Consider the following 17,053-nt stretch of genomic DNA (forward strand, 5'->3'; position numbering starts at 1 on the left):
GCAGAATGGAGCATGAAATTTAGTCTCCAGTAAATATGAGGGTAATTTAACCTGATGGCTGTAAAAAAATAGTATTTTAGAGTAGAAGCTCTGGGTTGGAAATGACGGCTCAGAATTGATGTTTCCTATTAAATACTATTAGGATGACTCAGACTGGGGTACCTGTGCTCTCTGGAACAGCTCTGAGAGGGAGACAGAAGGAGGCAATGACTTCACAGCTCTCACAGGAGGAAGGATTGATCTCAGCCCTTTGCCATCCTCAATACCTACCTAAATTGAGATACAGACCTACAACAGGGCTTTTCCCATCCTTACCCTGTTTACTCCATGAAAATCTTTACAGATTCAAATTTGTTTATAACAGCACCCTATCCAGCTCTTTATAGAGAGTTTTATGTAATCAAAGGCTGCATGTTTCATAATCTACAATTACTGGAAAGTTGAAGAAATTCTATTTTGTTTCATTATTTGCCAGGTTATTCCTTCAATGTTCCTTCAATTTCCTCGTGAAAAGAGGCTATAGCCAGGTGGGGGTTGGCCTCTGCTCCCAAGGATGAGAGGGAACAGCCCCTTGGTTGGGGCTGCCCAGGGAGGTTTGGAGTCCCCATTCCTGAAGGTGGCCAGGAAAGGCCCGGACATGGCACTCAGTGCTCTGAGCTGGTGACAAGGAGGGGATCAGTCACAGATTGGATTCAGTGATCCTGAAGGCGTTTTCCAACCTAAACAATTCAAAACCCTGTCTGCCCAAGCTGGCTCCACTTGTATCGCTCCCCTTGATATCCATTTATCCCAGGCAATTACAGCCAGGATATGCTCCTTGAGCACCATTCTTGGTCCTTCCTGAGCACCTGAGGAGCTCCTGCCTGCTCCTAGGGCACACCAAATCCATCTGCTGGGCTGGCTGCAGCAGGAAAAGAAGACAAAGGAGTTGTTTAGTAGCTCGTGGATCCCTCTGGGCTGATGGGATCATTGCTTGGCTGCTCAGGGTGGTGCCAGGGAAGCTTTGCAGCACGGGAAGGATATAAAATGTTCTAATAATGCTCCTGATGGCCTGGCTCAAAGCAGTCACCAGAAAAGTAGGTCAGAAAGAAAATCTTGCTGCTCCAAACAGGACAGTGGCAGCAGTCCATTGCAGAGGCACAGGGTTTATGTAAGGCAGCGGCTGGGTCTGCTGCACTTTGAGTTTCACAACCAACATAAACCCCAGTGAAGAAAATGCCTTTATGCTCCACAAAAAAAGCAGGAACCAGCCTGTGCATGAATGTAGAAGGGCACACATATCCCCAGCACCACAGCTGTGTACGAATCTAAATATTCCAGTACAATTAAAGAACATTTCTGTCCCTCAGACACAAAAGCTGGACTAAAACAATATCTTTGAAGGCACAACAGAAAGTTCAGTCAGTAGTTATTCCTGTGGCATCCTGCTCTCTTCCCAGTTATTCCAGGGTTTCTATGTGCCATCCCACGAGAGTAAAGAGACCTTAAAAGGGTGTAATCAGCTCCCTGGCCTCTCTGCAAGAGATATAACTCATGGAAAGGGATGTCTCAGAAGTGCTCCCCAGCTCTCACAGGAATCACTATCAGCTGTGGAACCAGAGTAAGTTAGGCTGTTCCCACATTTTCAGCCACCAAAGGCCAATGAGAACGAGGGGCAGAGAGAGATACAGAAAGCATCAGTTATGTGACACACTGGGAGTTGGTTGAGACTCAGCCAGATCCCATGACAAAACAGGGAAAAGTGGCTTAAAGCAACCTGAGTTTGTCTCAGTTTTAATCTTTACATCAGGGTGCTGGGAAAGGGGAGCTGGGGTCTTCTTCGTGCTTCAGGCTCCTCCTGGACTCTCACTGATTAAGTAAACAGATTGGGTTTAGAGACACAGCCTTATTCAGGGAACTGAATAATAAAATGGACACTTCTGTGCAGCATAAATATTTGCTCATCAGTGACTCTGCTGCTGGCCCTGCTGACTGTGCTCTTTTTGGATCCTTGTTTTTGATATGCTCCAGTTTCCAGAGCCAGCACCTGAGCTGATCCCCAGGGGCAGCAGCACATGCTTGGCAGTGGCAGGACCCAGAGGCTAAAATGTCTTTTGGAGTAACAGGACCTTCAGCACATTGGGAAGTAACCAGTTTGGAAATCATTCTCTCACACTGAACAGCCTGCCTTGAAAGGGCTGATCAAACAAAACAAGTCTCTTTCTCTAGTAAACATTCCAGGTAAATGTATTCTACTAAAGAAACCCTCTAGTGGATCATGTGCACATTTATTTTGACATGAAGAAAGGGGAATATTTCATCCTAAATGCTTTGGGCTGTGCATAAACTTACCCCAGGCCAGGAACAACAGCAAGAGTAGAAAAATCAGCTGTGGCCTCCAGCCCCTGGAGCAGCCCATTCCCTGCTCCAGAGTTTGCTTAGCAGATTTTCCAACTCTCCTAGGCCTGACCTTTCACTTGTAGCCCTCTGTTGACTGTAAATGACCGGGCAGTGACTGTAAGATTTTAATATCTCTCATCTATCACACTGGGCCATTAAAGCTGATGCCTATAAACACACAGACCATGGGGTTACTGGGTCTGTTGCACAGTCTGGAGTTAACACATTCCCTGCTAGGCTATTAAAAAAAACTGCATTGCTTTAAATCTTATTTTGGAGCATTTTCATGGCTTAAAAAGTCAGGGTGATGGCCCCACGGAGCACTGAAAGAGCTGCATAAATAGACTTTTAGAAATGTGGTGTCCTGTAAGGGATTAAAAGAAACGTTTCAGACTCTTCATGCGTGCAAGCATTAGATGGATATCAGAGACAGGAGTTTTAAGTAATGTGGAAAAAAAGCTTAGAGAAAACAGTGAATCAAAGAGCTGTGTAGCTGCAATTTAATCAAGATGGTGTCACACTGGTGTCTGGTAAATGCTGACATCTCTTCAGACAACCAACTTCTGTAATTTCTTTTTTTTTTAATTTCTAGGAGCTAAACCTAACCAAACACTACATCAGCTCCCTTGTTAGGTCCTCTCTAAAGTGAAAAGGAGCTTTCATAGGCACTTTCATTGATACACTTCCTTTGAGTGTCTCACTCTTTAACTGAGATTCTTAATTCTTTTATAGGTAATTTTCAGATGTTACTAAGTACCTTAACATTGGCATGATGGAACTCTGCTGAATATTTATAACTTTGTTTATACATTTAATTCTGGTGTTTAACAGCTTTGTTGCCCATAATATTCAGTGTGCAAAAGATCCAACAACATTTAGGGCAGCATTTTACACCCCTGATCAGTGTAGATACAAGTCCAGTAATTATTTATCAAAATAATTTTACACCCTTGAAGAAAAAATGTTCACAGCAAGTCTTTTTGTGCATTAAAAATCTAGGAATGACCAACAAAATCACAAGCAAGAGATGGCATTGTGAATCCTGCCATAATATTGAATTTTAGGAGCTTCCTAGTGCTCATGTTGTTCATCAAAGAGCACTGTAATTATGTTCACAGAAAATGCATGAAATATCTGATTTGGGGGAAAAAAAATCTCAATAAGGTAAAAGCAAAAGGTTTTGTGCTGGCAGCAACAATGAGAGGTGAAAGAAACGAGCAGTAAGGGTCAGGCAACAACTGATCTCTCTTTGGACATGGACTGAGATCTCCATCTAAACATAAAGTCTCAGGAAAGAAGCCATCTAATCAATCAAGTAATCTTGGTGTACTTTCACATAATTTCATCAGAGTATTAAAAAATCAGTCATCCCTTTTCAATGTAAAATTTCAGCAGTCTTTGAGTCAGCAAAATCAGTGTAGAGGCAGGGGAGCATGAAATAGCCCTGGTTAGCCCTGGCACAGAGACTTCTGCTCTCTAAGCTCCAAAATTCCTCTCACCAGCAAAGTGTGATTTTCTGTCTGCAAGTAACTTCTCCTGTGCCAATGGACATTGTAGTCACAATGCACTCACACTTGGACTGGTAGTCAGCAAATGTGGCTGCAGTGACAGCTCCCTCCTTACTGCTCCCTTTCATTCCAGGGGTTCAGGAAAGGACAGGAAAACTGGGTGTCACCTCTGTGAAGGGACAGTTCCTCAGCTGGGTACAGCACAGAGGTGGGTGGTTGGTTTGCACTCACAAAAGACATCTTAATAATCAAAGTCAGTGCACAAACATCCCTGCTAATGGACAGCAGGACTTTTAATAAAGAATAAGGAGCTTGCAGAGATGGAGAGAGAAAATTTACAGGAGCATGGAGTGACAGGACAGGGAAAGGGCTTCAAACTGACAGAGAGGAGGTTTGGTTATTGGGAAGGAATTGTTCCCTGTGAGGGTGGGGAGGCCCTGGCACAGCTTCCCAGAGAAGCTGTGGCTGCCCCTGGATCCCTGGAAGTGTCCAAGGCCAGGTTGGATGGGGCTTGGAGCAACCTGGGATGGTGGAAGGTGTCCCAGCCCATGGCAGGGGGTTGGAGCCACCTGATCTTTAATGTCCCTTCCAACTGAAACCATTCTGTGATGCTTCTGTGGTGATGATTATATGAATTCAGTTAAGAGCCCTCAAAGGGCTCCTTTCATATATCTCACAGCAAATCCCAGAGATCAGTAATTACAGGCTCAGTTTCTGCTCCCCTCTCCCTCCACAACACTTCACTTGTGGCACACCACAAAACACATTTCTGCCTCCCATTCTGTTCAGAATAAACCATAAAAGGCTTCAAATTTCATGAGACTGCAACACAGCTTCAGTGATTTTGAGGTCATGGGGTCCTTGATTTAGCAAGACCTTCTTGCAAAATGCAGACCACAGAAACTCAGCAATTTTTAATGCTGAGAGCATTGAACTGTGTCTCCTTTAAGAGGCATTTAGGTAAGTCAAGACGGTACACAAGAGGAAAAAAAGAGAAGTATTCATTTTCTTCTCAGCTAAGAAAGTTGCTCGACAGAAATTCTGTTATCATCATTATGCAGCATAGGCAAAAATCACCTTGGCATTTGCTCTGTTTAGAACAGGTCTGGGTGTAATTCAAGATTGTCTTCACATTAAAAACACCTCTATGCTTTCATTTTTCAACTCAAAGGCTGTCTTACAGAGGAGCTACACAAATGCCTTGCATAAGAATGTCTTGCATTTCTAAATACGGTTGAAATGAAGGTGCAATTTTTTTGTTTGAGGAGAAGCTGCCAGTGAAAAACTGAGGTGAGATTCTGAGGCTCCTTTCCCACCCTGTGAGCCAGAGCTTGCACAGGGACACAGCCAGGTAAAAACAAACACAGAACAAACAGATGGAACACAGGCACAGTTTTATGGAAAATTTTCATTTTCTACAATATCTAAGAGCCTCTGCCATTAGGATTTCCAGGAAGAGGTCATCCTTCTAGGTCACTGAAATCTAGTAACATCTTCAGTGGAAAAGGATATATAAATCAATTTTTTTTTTCTGTGCTTTGGGTGGCAACCCTACAGATGGCAGGGGCAGGACAAAGGAGAGGATACTAAATTTTTAATTTATGTCAGCATACTCCTAGTCTGGTTTTTCCCCTAAAAAATGTAGTTGGTAGCAGAGAGTGACCCTTCCATTACAGCATCTGAGGGCACCACAGTGATTAATTTTATCCTCCCTCTTGCCTTTGAAGTTGAGATAAATGAGTGGTCCAAGGTCACATGAAAGTCTGTGGTTGATCTGAGAACAAAAGTCAGATTTTTGGTGTCTGGACCTCTGCTTTATCTCTGTAATAAACTTTGGTAGTAAGAGCAGACAAGGAAAAAGTTGTTTAGAGGCCACTTGGTTACATTCAGAGAGAGAAAGCTGAGGGAACAGAGAAAGTAATTTCTCCATGTGAGATTATTTTAAGGCCTGCTGGCGTATGTTTTATTGAGTTCCAACTGTTCTCTATTCTGGAAAACAAATAAACAAGATTAGAAGCAGTTTTAAATTTTAGTATTTATCTATATAAATAGGGTCAGCCCATTCTCTATATTGATGAAGAGATTTTTCCTCACAGTTGTTAGTTTTTTCTGCAGTGAAATTACCAAAGTGAGTGGGAAAGGGAACACTCCAGAGGGAAGAACCAACCTGCAGGGAGACCTGGCTAAGCTGGAAGAGCCTTATCCCCACATTCCAGTATTTGGGTGGCTGCAAATAAAGGCTGGCTGCAAAGAGGGTGGAGCCTCCTTTGACAAGGAGTCACTTGGAAAAGATGAGGGATAATGTGCACAAGTTACCCCTGGGAGGTTCCAGTTGGTCACCAGGGGATAATTTTCCGCAGTAGCAATCAGCCCCTGGAATAATCTCCCCAGGGAAATGCTGATTCTGCACCACTAGACAAATTTAGGATTTTGGGTGCTGGATTTGTTCAGACTGTGCTGTTATCAGGAAAGGTTGGACCAGATGATCCTTGAGATCCCTTCACACCTGGTATTTTAGAATTCTACGATTTATTTTAATGCTTTTTCTCCCCTAGATTTCTGGGATTCAATCCCAAAGCTAATCAGGTGTTAATCAGAAAGACTTCTTGGTTTTAGGGCATTTTATATCAGTCATGAAATCTTTTATTTCTAGATATTAAAAAAAAAATTCTATGCAAGTGGTTCTATATACTACACATACTTGTATAAGTAGGCATTGTTAATAAATAAAAATAATAATAATAATTGTATCAACAACTGTAGTTTGGGTGTAACAAATAGATGCCATTAAATCCTGAAAGTTTATAAGGGTTATTATTAATTTCATAATTTCCAATGTAATCTATTCATTCTAAATCATTAGTAAAATCTGAGACAAGTTGTTGTGAATTTGGAATTCTAATTCTCAAGTCTGATTTGCATATCTGTATAATTACCATTTGCTCTGAGTTGTACAAGTGTATTCTGAAGTGAACTAGTTCCTATTTCAAAACCTTTCAGACATGAAAAGAAATGATATATTGTAATGTCTTTTTTTACTTCTGAAAAAGCTGTGAAATAATACTATAAGAAAACTCCCTGTCCTAATCCAGGAATATGCTTTTTCTTCAATCTCCAGCCAGAAAAATCCAAATCAAACAGAAAGGATGAGCACAGTTCAGTTTGTTTACAACACTGAATAACTGATTTACTTCTTGACTGCTTTTATTAAATATTGTCACTTGGATTGTCCTCTCTCTTCATCTATCTCTTCATCACCAGAAAAAATTTAAGTAATTATTGAGCCAGATTGTAATTTATTTAAAGTGAACATTTCATTGACATTTATTCTTTATGATCCTCTCAGTATACACCCTTTCCCCCCCACTTTTTGATATCTCTACATCCTTTCAGGAAATGTAATCTGTTCTAGAGTGAGCCTTATTTCTTTAGCTTTACAAACTGAAAATATTAATCTTATTAAGAGTGGAAGCAAAGACTTATGAGTAAATATGTTTGCCTTCAAAGCTTTTTTTTTAAATCCAGATGTCAGCTGTGTGCACCAGTGTTTCTGCAGATGGAAAGAAAATAATTAAAAAAAAAGGATGGAATAAAATATAAATAGCCTAAAATCTAGCTGAGGCAAGCACAGATTATGCAGTTCATTTGTCATACAGAGATGATGGGTTTTTTGTCCTCCCTGATAAAAAACCAGAATAATTTATCTCTTTAGTGCTCAAAACATCATCAAATACCAAGCATTACTAGTTCAAGGAAATGGATTTATGAATGCAAACATAAATAGCAATTTCACTATAACTTCCAAAAACAAATCAGATCTTTGGCTAAGATAACTACAGTAAAAACCCTCAAGTGTAATAATGTCTCGGGGCAGTAGGTTATTTTCTTTTGTAGCCTTACTTCAAATTTTTAAATGATTCCATTTCCCAGCAGTTTAACACCTGTGGAACAGTGCTATAAAATCTCCCTTCCAACTCAAAGCATTTATTATTCTGTGATAGTATCCAATGCAAAGCACAATTCTAATTCTAATTAATTCTAGCTCTAATTTTGCAGATATCCCAAATGTACTCTAATGGAAATCAACTGCCCACAGCAGAGTAGCTGCTTCACAGAGAACAGACTTTAGCTGGCTTTGGATTTATTTTACTGCAAGTTTCTTGTGTATTTTACATTATGTCATCATTTGTTCTCCATGTCTCAGATAAGCACAGTAGAATTTCTATCTGAATCAGTGACTTTGGTGTTTAGGGTGAGAGCTATTTAGCAATAACTAAACCACCAGTGTGTTATCAGCATTATTCTCATATCAAGTCCAAAGCACAGGACTGTGTCAGCTACCAGGAAGAAAATGAACTCTATTTCAGCTGAAACTAGGAATCAGGATCTGAGAAGACACTGCAATAATTAATGCCATCTTTTTAACATGGAAACTTTCAATGTATCTAAGTAGTGTGAAGGTATCGTGCAAGGTTTTGTAATTTTGAGTAGAAGATTTTTACCCTTGCTTTCTTTAGGATACTGATGTTGAGGCAACAGATCTGTCAGATGTCAAAAATAAGACTGAGGCTTGAAAAATCCATTCTGAAGAGACTAGAATAAGTGATTTTTAAAGTTCTTTTTTTCTCAGTATTGGTAATAGTGTCTGAACATGAGCCTAGGTGTGCTCAGGTGGGCAAGAAAGCCAAGGACACCTGGGCTGTGGCAGCAGGACCAGGGCTGTGACTGTCCCCTGTGCTGGGCACTGGTGAGGCCACACCTTTAAACCTGGGGTCAGTTTCTGCCTCCTGATGACAGGAAGGACATTGGAGTGTATCCAGGGAAGGGAACAGAGTTCGGGAAAGGGCTGGAGAACCGGGAGAGGCTGAGGGAGCTGTGGGGGGCGGTCTCAGTCTGGAGAAAAGAAGGCTCTGGGGCACCAGTATTTCCTCTGTCATGCCTTCCTCTCTTTTCCCCCTTGAGGCTCCTGTACTCCCCAGGCAGACACTGATCCCTTGCTGAAATAGTGAACCCTGGTTGTGCCTTGGTCTGGCTGGAATAGGACAGGTAATAGGACATCAGCAGATGAGCTGTGCTGGGAAATGTTGATATCTCCCTATAGCCCCTCCAAGGGCAGCAGCTTTAACTTGTCAGAAGACTGCTGAGCCATTGCAGTGGGGCTGTGAGGAGAGAGGCCATGCCAGGACATCTCCAGCTTCTGCCCACTCATCTGCGACAAAAAAGGAACCCAGCAGATTTTGGTTATGATCATTCCACACCAAGCACTCACAGTAGGTGAGCTTGAGCTGCATAACAGAGGATACAAGAGCTGAAAATACTCTTTGCTGAAAAAAAAAAAAAAATCAAGCTTAAAGCAGAGCCAATGGTTCAGGGGATGCCCTCCTGACTACAGCTGCTCTCATTCATTTATGTCCTCTAACCTGCATGGGGCAGAGCACCGTGAGGGCAAACAGCAGTGCAGCTTCTCTATGAGTGGCCAAGGGAAGAAGGGAAGGCAGAGGAAATGCTGAGGGGTCACTTGGTTCCATGGGAAGCTTGTGCCAAAACCATTGGATTTCTGATTTGGAGCTTTGCACCAACTGTGCACATTGAGCCTATTTTAAATCCATGACATATTTACTGTTGCCCTCAGTCTCTTTCCTATTGTTTTACATTTAGTTCTTGTTTTCCTGTCTTTAATTAAGCTGTGAGTTGCTCAGGGCACCACCACGACTATTCCTATTTATACAATGCTTGGCACATGGATTTTGAGGCATTGCCAAATGTGGGGAGAGAAAAAAAGAAAAAAGAAACACAAGACAGCAAAGTATTGGGAAGGAAGGTCTGACTTAGAAATCTATTTTTCTAGACTATGTAAACTTTGGTGATTCAGCTCTGGAAAAACAAAAAGCAGAGAAATTAGTGGAAAAACAATCAATAGGGAGAAAGATATAATAACATAGACACATGCCCAGGGAACTGGAAACATAAGCAGGCAGGAACAGCCCCCTTAGAGCCCAGCCTTGGATTAGCAGGGCAACACAATGTATCACAATGTATGCAGGTGTCTTGCAACAGGAAGCCAAACAATTACTATGCCTTAGAATAAAACAAAAATAAACAGTCCTTATGACTGTTACCCTGGATTCTGCCAGGGAGCAGGTTTTTATAGAGTTTAAGGAGCAGTCAGTGCCCTGCAGAGCATTTTAAATCTTCGGGTAGGGTATGGGACCTAGATCATAATCAGTCTTTAACTTCTCAGAGTGGACTCACATCTGAAATCAGGATAAAATTCTACAGAGGAGATCAGGATCAAGCCATGTAATTTTCAATGTTTTTTCTGGACTTCTTCCTCACTAGTATCATTCCAGTGTCATCTATCCTCAAGTGCATCTCGCAGCACAAATCCAAGCTTCCATAGAATTTTCCATGACAGATTTTACTGAACTATTTTATTTTTATTGAGGTGAATCAATTTATATAACAGTGAAATGGATGAAAAAACCCTAGTAAACCCTAGTAACCTTTTATCTAGCTGAGCCTTCCTTGCACACAAAGCTCTAATTGCAAACTTCTCTTAAATACTTTGTTTAACCAAATGCCTTTGCTTTTACTCCAGCCACATCTCTATTGTGGTGTGTAGGCTTGACAGAGACATCAGTCTCTGATGTAAGACATTAGTCTGACATCAGTCTCTGCACTGTCAGTAATTTTATCTTTTTGTTGGTCTTGCAAGTACATGAGGGTACCTGAAAAAACCTGGTTATATCAGTAATTTCACATGGAAGGCCAAAAGATTAAATGACGCCTCTTGCTTGGGGAGGGAAAAACAAACAAACCAACAAAATATCCAACAGAATGGGGCTCAAATAGGCCACTGAAACCAAAGGATGAAGATATTCTGCAATATTCCTTTTCCTAACATTAAGACCTTTCAGCTCTAGAACACCTTAAAAACAAAAAGAAAAAAGAAGAACACCTCCAAGCTCCCCATCCACAAGCCTCAAGCTGCATGTGACCATTTTACACGTCTTCAGTGCTGTGCTTTGTTTTGGAACCTGTCCCTCCCTTTCCCGCAGAGGTGAGCTCATCACTGAGCCTTAGCAACTGCTGCTGCCGGCCGAGGAGCGGCTGGGGTGATCCAAACACTCGGCTGCGAGAGTACAACAGGATGACACGCTCCAGAAAAAGCTTTTTCCTGGAGCAGAAGGGGATAGTTATGGCAAACAGATGGAGGGAATGGAGTCCAAAACACACTGTGTGACCTATCTGCGATAGAGTCGCCTTGCATTTCGTTCTGGCAGTGCTGGAGCATCCCTGGTGCCAGCAGAATGTTCCTGAGATGAGGATCTTGTCAGCAGGCTCCAGGCTCCAGCCCTCCCCCCATCAGGATTTAATGGACAACGTAGCCCAGCAGTAAATATTGACTGGAGAGAGACTTATACAAAAAATAACATTACAGAAAAGCAAAACAAGAGTATTTTTTCGAAGTCGAGGGAGCACATCTTTGCCTTCCAGCTATGTGACAGGCTTGGCTTCACTGGCCAGAGCAAGGCTCTTAAAATCCATGGATGGGAAAGAAAATGAACTCTGAATAGGGCTGTGCCCCGTTGTTAATCTCCCTAAATCAAAGTGGGGGTTTTCTTTCTCTGTTTAACAACACCATGACAACATTCTAAGTGTGAAATGGAAAGTCCTGGAGCCCCACAGAGTTTTGCTAACAGAGGCGTGGGTCAGAAAAAGCAGGGACCAAGACTACCAGCAACAGTAGCTGTCATCCAAAGGACCTGGTCCTGCACTTAGGAAGCCTTTGGTTATTTAATACCTGTTCTCTAGGAAAAAATCATCACCCTTTAATGGCCTGCTAAAGCCGATGATAAAACCTGGGAGAGAAAAGAGAAGAAAGGGAAAGAAAGCTACAAACAGCCAAATCCCCAACTGAAGACATCCTCTGTGGCCTGTCTTCTTTTGTGTGAGTCACGAAGAGAAACCCTCACACAAAAAAATGTCATTGATATTAATAGTTGAGAGCAGAGTAACACAAAACATTCCCAGTGCAGACATTTGAAATTTACTGTCCCTGTGTGTGCCAGGAGCTGCCGCCCCTTTTGAGCTGCCATCTCTGCTTCTTTTGGGGGCTTCCCCCAGCCTGTCCCAGCAAAATCAACCCTACCTCTCCTCTCATCCTACTGGACTACTCTGGCTTTCTCCTCGTTGTTCATTCAGTGTATTTCTGAGCCTGTGGAGGAGCACGGGGTTCAGCACAGGATGGTTTCTGCTTATTTTAGATAACCCTTTGTGACCTCTGCCTGGTGCCTGTCCTTTTTCAGGATTCTGGTGCTGCTTCAAAACTGAAAGGTCTTAGACATACTCAGAGACCTGGACGCTGAGGTCCTCCTAAATTCTCCTTTAGCTCTAAATTCTCCTTTAGTTACAATAAAATGCTGTAAGTTTTTCTGTGCTGAAGACTCTTTCTGCCTCTGTTTTTACACCGCCAGAACAATGGGATTCAGATGTGGAGCACGGCCTGTGGGGACTCCTGTAATACAAATAACACATTAGTAGGACATGCTGCTGGAAGTGTGAAAACCAGGGTATAAAATCCCAGCAGCTGCATTCCTCTGCTGTTCTGGCAAACAGAACTCGATGGCAAACACAGAAAATGAATGTAGGAGCACCTGAAGCAAAACTGTGTCTGCCCAAGGGACATGTAGTGGAAACTACTGGGCAGAGTGTGCCAAGTCCCTGTCCCCAGTGAGTGCTGAGCTGCTTTTCCCACATACCTCCCTCAGGCAACAAAGGAGCTGCATGCCAGGATTTTTGCTGGCTTGGCATTGCACAAAAGGCCCGTGGGGTGGGTACAATGGAATTTAGGCTGGGCACAGAGGCAGCATGGGTCTCCAACAAACAATAGCAACAGCGGGATCAAAACAGCAGGCAGAAAGTGTATGCACAATTACCAGAGCAAAACAGCTGAGGCTGCAAGGACATTACAGCCCCAGCCCTGTCTCCAAGCGGGATCCCACCGTTGTTAACCTAACCACCAAGGGATCAGGCATGTATTCAACATGATGCAATGAATGTTATCCAAAAAGGAAGGTGAAAAGCAGAGGGATTAACCCAAGGCCATAAATTCCAGTCAGTTCCTCCAGGTTGACATGGTGTTAAACAAGCCAGTGTCCAGACTTCATCACATAACTGAGGCACAGGCATGAATGTACAGAGGTATCAGGACAGAAACTCAGGACAGGTGACAGAATCTGGTAAAAAAGAAAGCAGGAAAATAAAAACAATCATATCTGAATTATATGTGCCCAAATGAGAAACACTGGAGAAGAAAAGTACTCTTATTTGTAAAGAAACCTGATAAGTTAATCCTCCCTTTTAGAGGGGAGGAGAGGAGAAGAGCATAAAAATTATTTCTGCTCTCTGTCCTTATTGAATAGACATAATAAATAGTTGAAAACAAACTAATTTGTTTTAGGACATTTTCAGGAAGAAAGTTCAGTTCAAAATATGAGAATTCTTAATATTCATGAGAAAAGCATCTCCAGGTTTACAGCTTCTGAAAGGCACTTGCTCTGTATGAAGTCTGATGTGTGCCCCACCTTTTCTCATACTGGCATTGAGGAGAGAGGAAGAGATGAGGATAAAAATGATACTATGGGAAGTAAAAATGGGAGATTTAGTTTTTGATCACAACTCTATCAGTGAATCAGGGACATTTTTGTATGCCCATCAGAATTTAGTACACCCACGTAATAACTTGCAGAACTGACTGTATCCTTGGGGATTTACGCTGCGCTGGTGTTCCACATTAGAACAAAAAGACAAAAAAGGATGGAGAAGATTTATTACATTTTTGTAACTAGCCAAAATATTGTGCTAAAATCCTTTCTCCAGCATGATTCTTTGGGTCAGAGTTTTGTGCTACAGACAGAAAGAATAGATTTGATGTTGGTGATACCTTTCCATATTTGTCATATATTTTAGAGTTACACCTCTCGTTGTTGCTTCCTTAGGATATTTTCTTGCACATGAGCCATGTACTCATGAAGCTAGAAACCAGCTAAAAACCCAACCTGGATAAATGGAAACTGCTTAATAATTAGTCTTCAAGTACTGCATGGAAGCTTGAATAGGAAATTGAATGGGATTTGATTCTAGGGAGGCCTGGAAAATGAGAAGGCCTTCAGTGTATATGAAAAATAACACACGCAGCTACTTTCAAACCTTTCTCAGTCCTCACAGTTGAGCAGTTAAGGTCTGCCAGCATGACACTTCCCAGCTCAACAAGATATAAGCACAGAATAGCTCTCACAGTCCACTCACAGAAAACTGTAAGACATAATGTTCTATACATTTCAGAAACAGATGCCTGGTTTGATTTTTGGGTTTAGGTAGCTAGAGGAGATTTCTAAGTCTGTTCATGTCACTATTAAGCTGGAATTTTTGGATGGAAATGGAAAGAGAGTTTTGCAATCTTTTTGCAAGTGCCACCTTTATGATTATAAGATGTTAATATCTCATTATAACTATTAAATTCTCATTTCAAAGGAGAACATTTCAAATGCAGAGGCCACGATCCTTAAATACAACAGCCAGGACTTCCCACAATTTTACCTGGCTTGCAAAGAGATGAAATACAAATGTCTAAAACAGTGCAGAAATTCCTGATGTGAGGTGAGTATCAGCTGCTGATTAGAGAGGAGCAAACCAGAGTCAGGGCATGTGTTCATCCCTTGTGTTTGAACACTTGGCCCTGACATGGAACGATCTTTCAGCAGGATCTGGTATAAAGGTGAATGTGACAGACTGAGCAGCAGCTTGGTGCAAGGAGATGTAGCTGAGGCATGAGTAACAGTTGCTGATAAAAGCTAATCAGCAACTCCTCAAGGCTTACCTGGAACTTACTTCTTGAAATGGCCTGCAAGTCTCAACTTGTCAAATATCTTTTTAAGTGCATTAGTGCCCAATTGCACCAAAAAAAAAGGGCAAAATAATTAAACTAAGAACTGAAATAGCCATGAATACCAGTCTGTCTTGTGGCAGTTTTAATTTTGTTTGGCGTTGATAGAAAATAATTTTTTTAAAAGGGTTTTACTAACATTTTCTGCGATATTCTATGATGATAATTTTTATGTCAGCAACTCCTAACAATGCTCCAAAATCTGTGGAAATATTAAAACCTCTTTTTGATTCGGCACTGGGATCAGCACTAAACTTGTTCGTACACCAACTGAAAAAAGCTCTTACTCAGATCTGATGTGCCATGTGACTCATCCACTCTTGACATTTTCCCAGCAGCTGAGAGGAAAAGTGAAGCAAAGGCTCGTTCTTGAAGAGGGAAGCGGAGCCCGGGCAGGTGGTTCTTTCCAGAGATTTTTGTGCTGGTACTGTGCTAAGGTTTGTGAGAAGAGTGGGAGAGGAGCTGCAGAGTTAAACAGAGGGGAAGCAGGGCTTAGCTTCTCCCTTGAGCCAGGCTGATTGCTGAAAGCATTGGAGGAGCAGCCCTGGCAGCAGGCAGCTCTGCAGCCTCCAGGACACCATAAAACAGGAGCTCCTTTTTTCCACAAGAAGAAAAGGGCAGTGTCTCTGCACAAGCTCTTTACCACATGGTGCTTTGGTGGGGAGGGAAAGCCTGATGCTGCAGCTCAGAAGCAGGGGGAGAAAAAGGGAAACCTGCTCATTTCCAGTGCTCCTCTACAGCCCTCTTATTTGTAGGGTAGAAAACACAGGCAATGCAAGCACATCAGATTCTTAGCTGCTATTAGCTGCTATTTAGCTGCTTTTCTAAATTATTTGCTGCGGGTTTTTTTTGCCACCAAACCTATGTAAGGACTCCACAGCATTACAATCCCAGATTTTCCATCTCCAAGGCTTCAGGGATTTGGTACAGGTACTCTCAAAGGTGGGTGGGCTCTGGTGTCCACCTGTAACACCCTGGTAACACCATCCTTCACCATGGCCTCCAGACCATCCTTCATTAACAGTCTGCTAATAATAAACACCAACTGTGCTTTACCTACAGGAAAGGCAGCAGGAAAAGCTGGGATAGTCAATCCAAAGAGAAATGAACTCTAAGACATGCAGATACAGCAAGATGTCTAAACAGAATAGCCTGTTATTAGGTACTGCCATTAAAGAAAAATTACAACCTTTATTTACACAAGTTGGATTTTTGGGACAACAAAGTTCACAACTGGGGTCACAAGTAATGTAGCAGCTCAACATTTTTATAAATAAAACTCCAGTGTAACTGGTAGATTTTTAACTAAAAAATGGCACAGGAGCTGTGTTTATTGAGATCTATGCATTTCAGAATTCTTTTCCTCTATTTTCAAACTCCTAACAGGCACTGATTCTAGCAAAAGTGTTGCAGTGTTGCAGTGATTCTCCATCACAACTTGCTGACATAACTGGAAATAATGATATTGTAGGAGCAAACCACCTGAGCATTAAGTGTTTGGCAATGATTTCTGCCTCCTCACACTCCAGTCTTGCAAACTCTGCATGTGAAATCATTATTATTTTTTTCACTGACTTCATAAAACTATTTTCTTTTTTTTTCCTATCTACATGCTCACAAGCTGACTTCATCAGCTTTATATATGCAGTCTGGGAGCTGCACTGCTTGAAGTAAAGGTTTAGCTCGATACCTTAAGGAAAAGATTTGGACCTCAATAAACAATCATACCTCAAAAAGCCAAGTGACCATAAAAGACCAGTTTGAGAAGTGCCTCCACATGTTTTGTTTCCCCCTTTTGTGATGTAACAGAGCTGATGTCAGAGAAGTCAGCTGTGATTACCATTTTTAGGGCCTTTACATCAGGAACTGATGAGATTTTTTGGGGCCCTGGCCACCCTCCGAGTTTTGAAACTGAGTTTGCAAAAGACTTACTTATCTGTAAGAAATATTTTGAAATTCAGATTTTCCTTCATACTCTTCAAAGAACTGTGTTCAGTAATTTTGCAGTGGAGCCAGACAGGGTTTCAAGTTGGAGCAGCCAAAGCAGAGACATGTGGAGAATGTTTTCATCAGCATTTTGTACAGGTTTTGTTAGATGTTATCTCCCTCATGCTGGTTGATTACTTGCTCTAACCCCTCCCACACATCCCTCAATTTATTCATTCCTCCTCACCCCAAGAAAGACCAAAATAAAATTGCTATTGTTGTGCCCACATGT

This window comes from Serinus canaria, chromosome 1, assembly GCF_022539315.1.
Source record: "Serinus canaria isolate serCan28SL12 chromosome 1, serCan2020, whole genome shotgun sequence".
NCBI lineage: Eukaryota > Metazoa > Chordata > Aves > Passeriformes > Fringillidae > Serinus > Serinus canaria.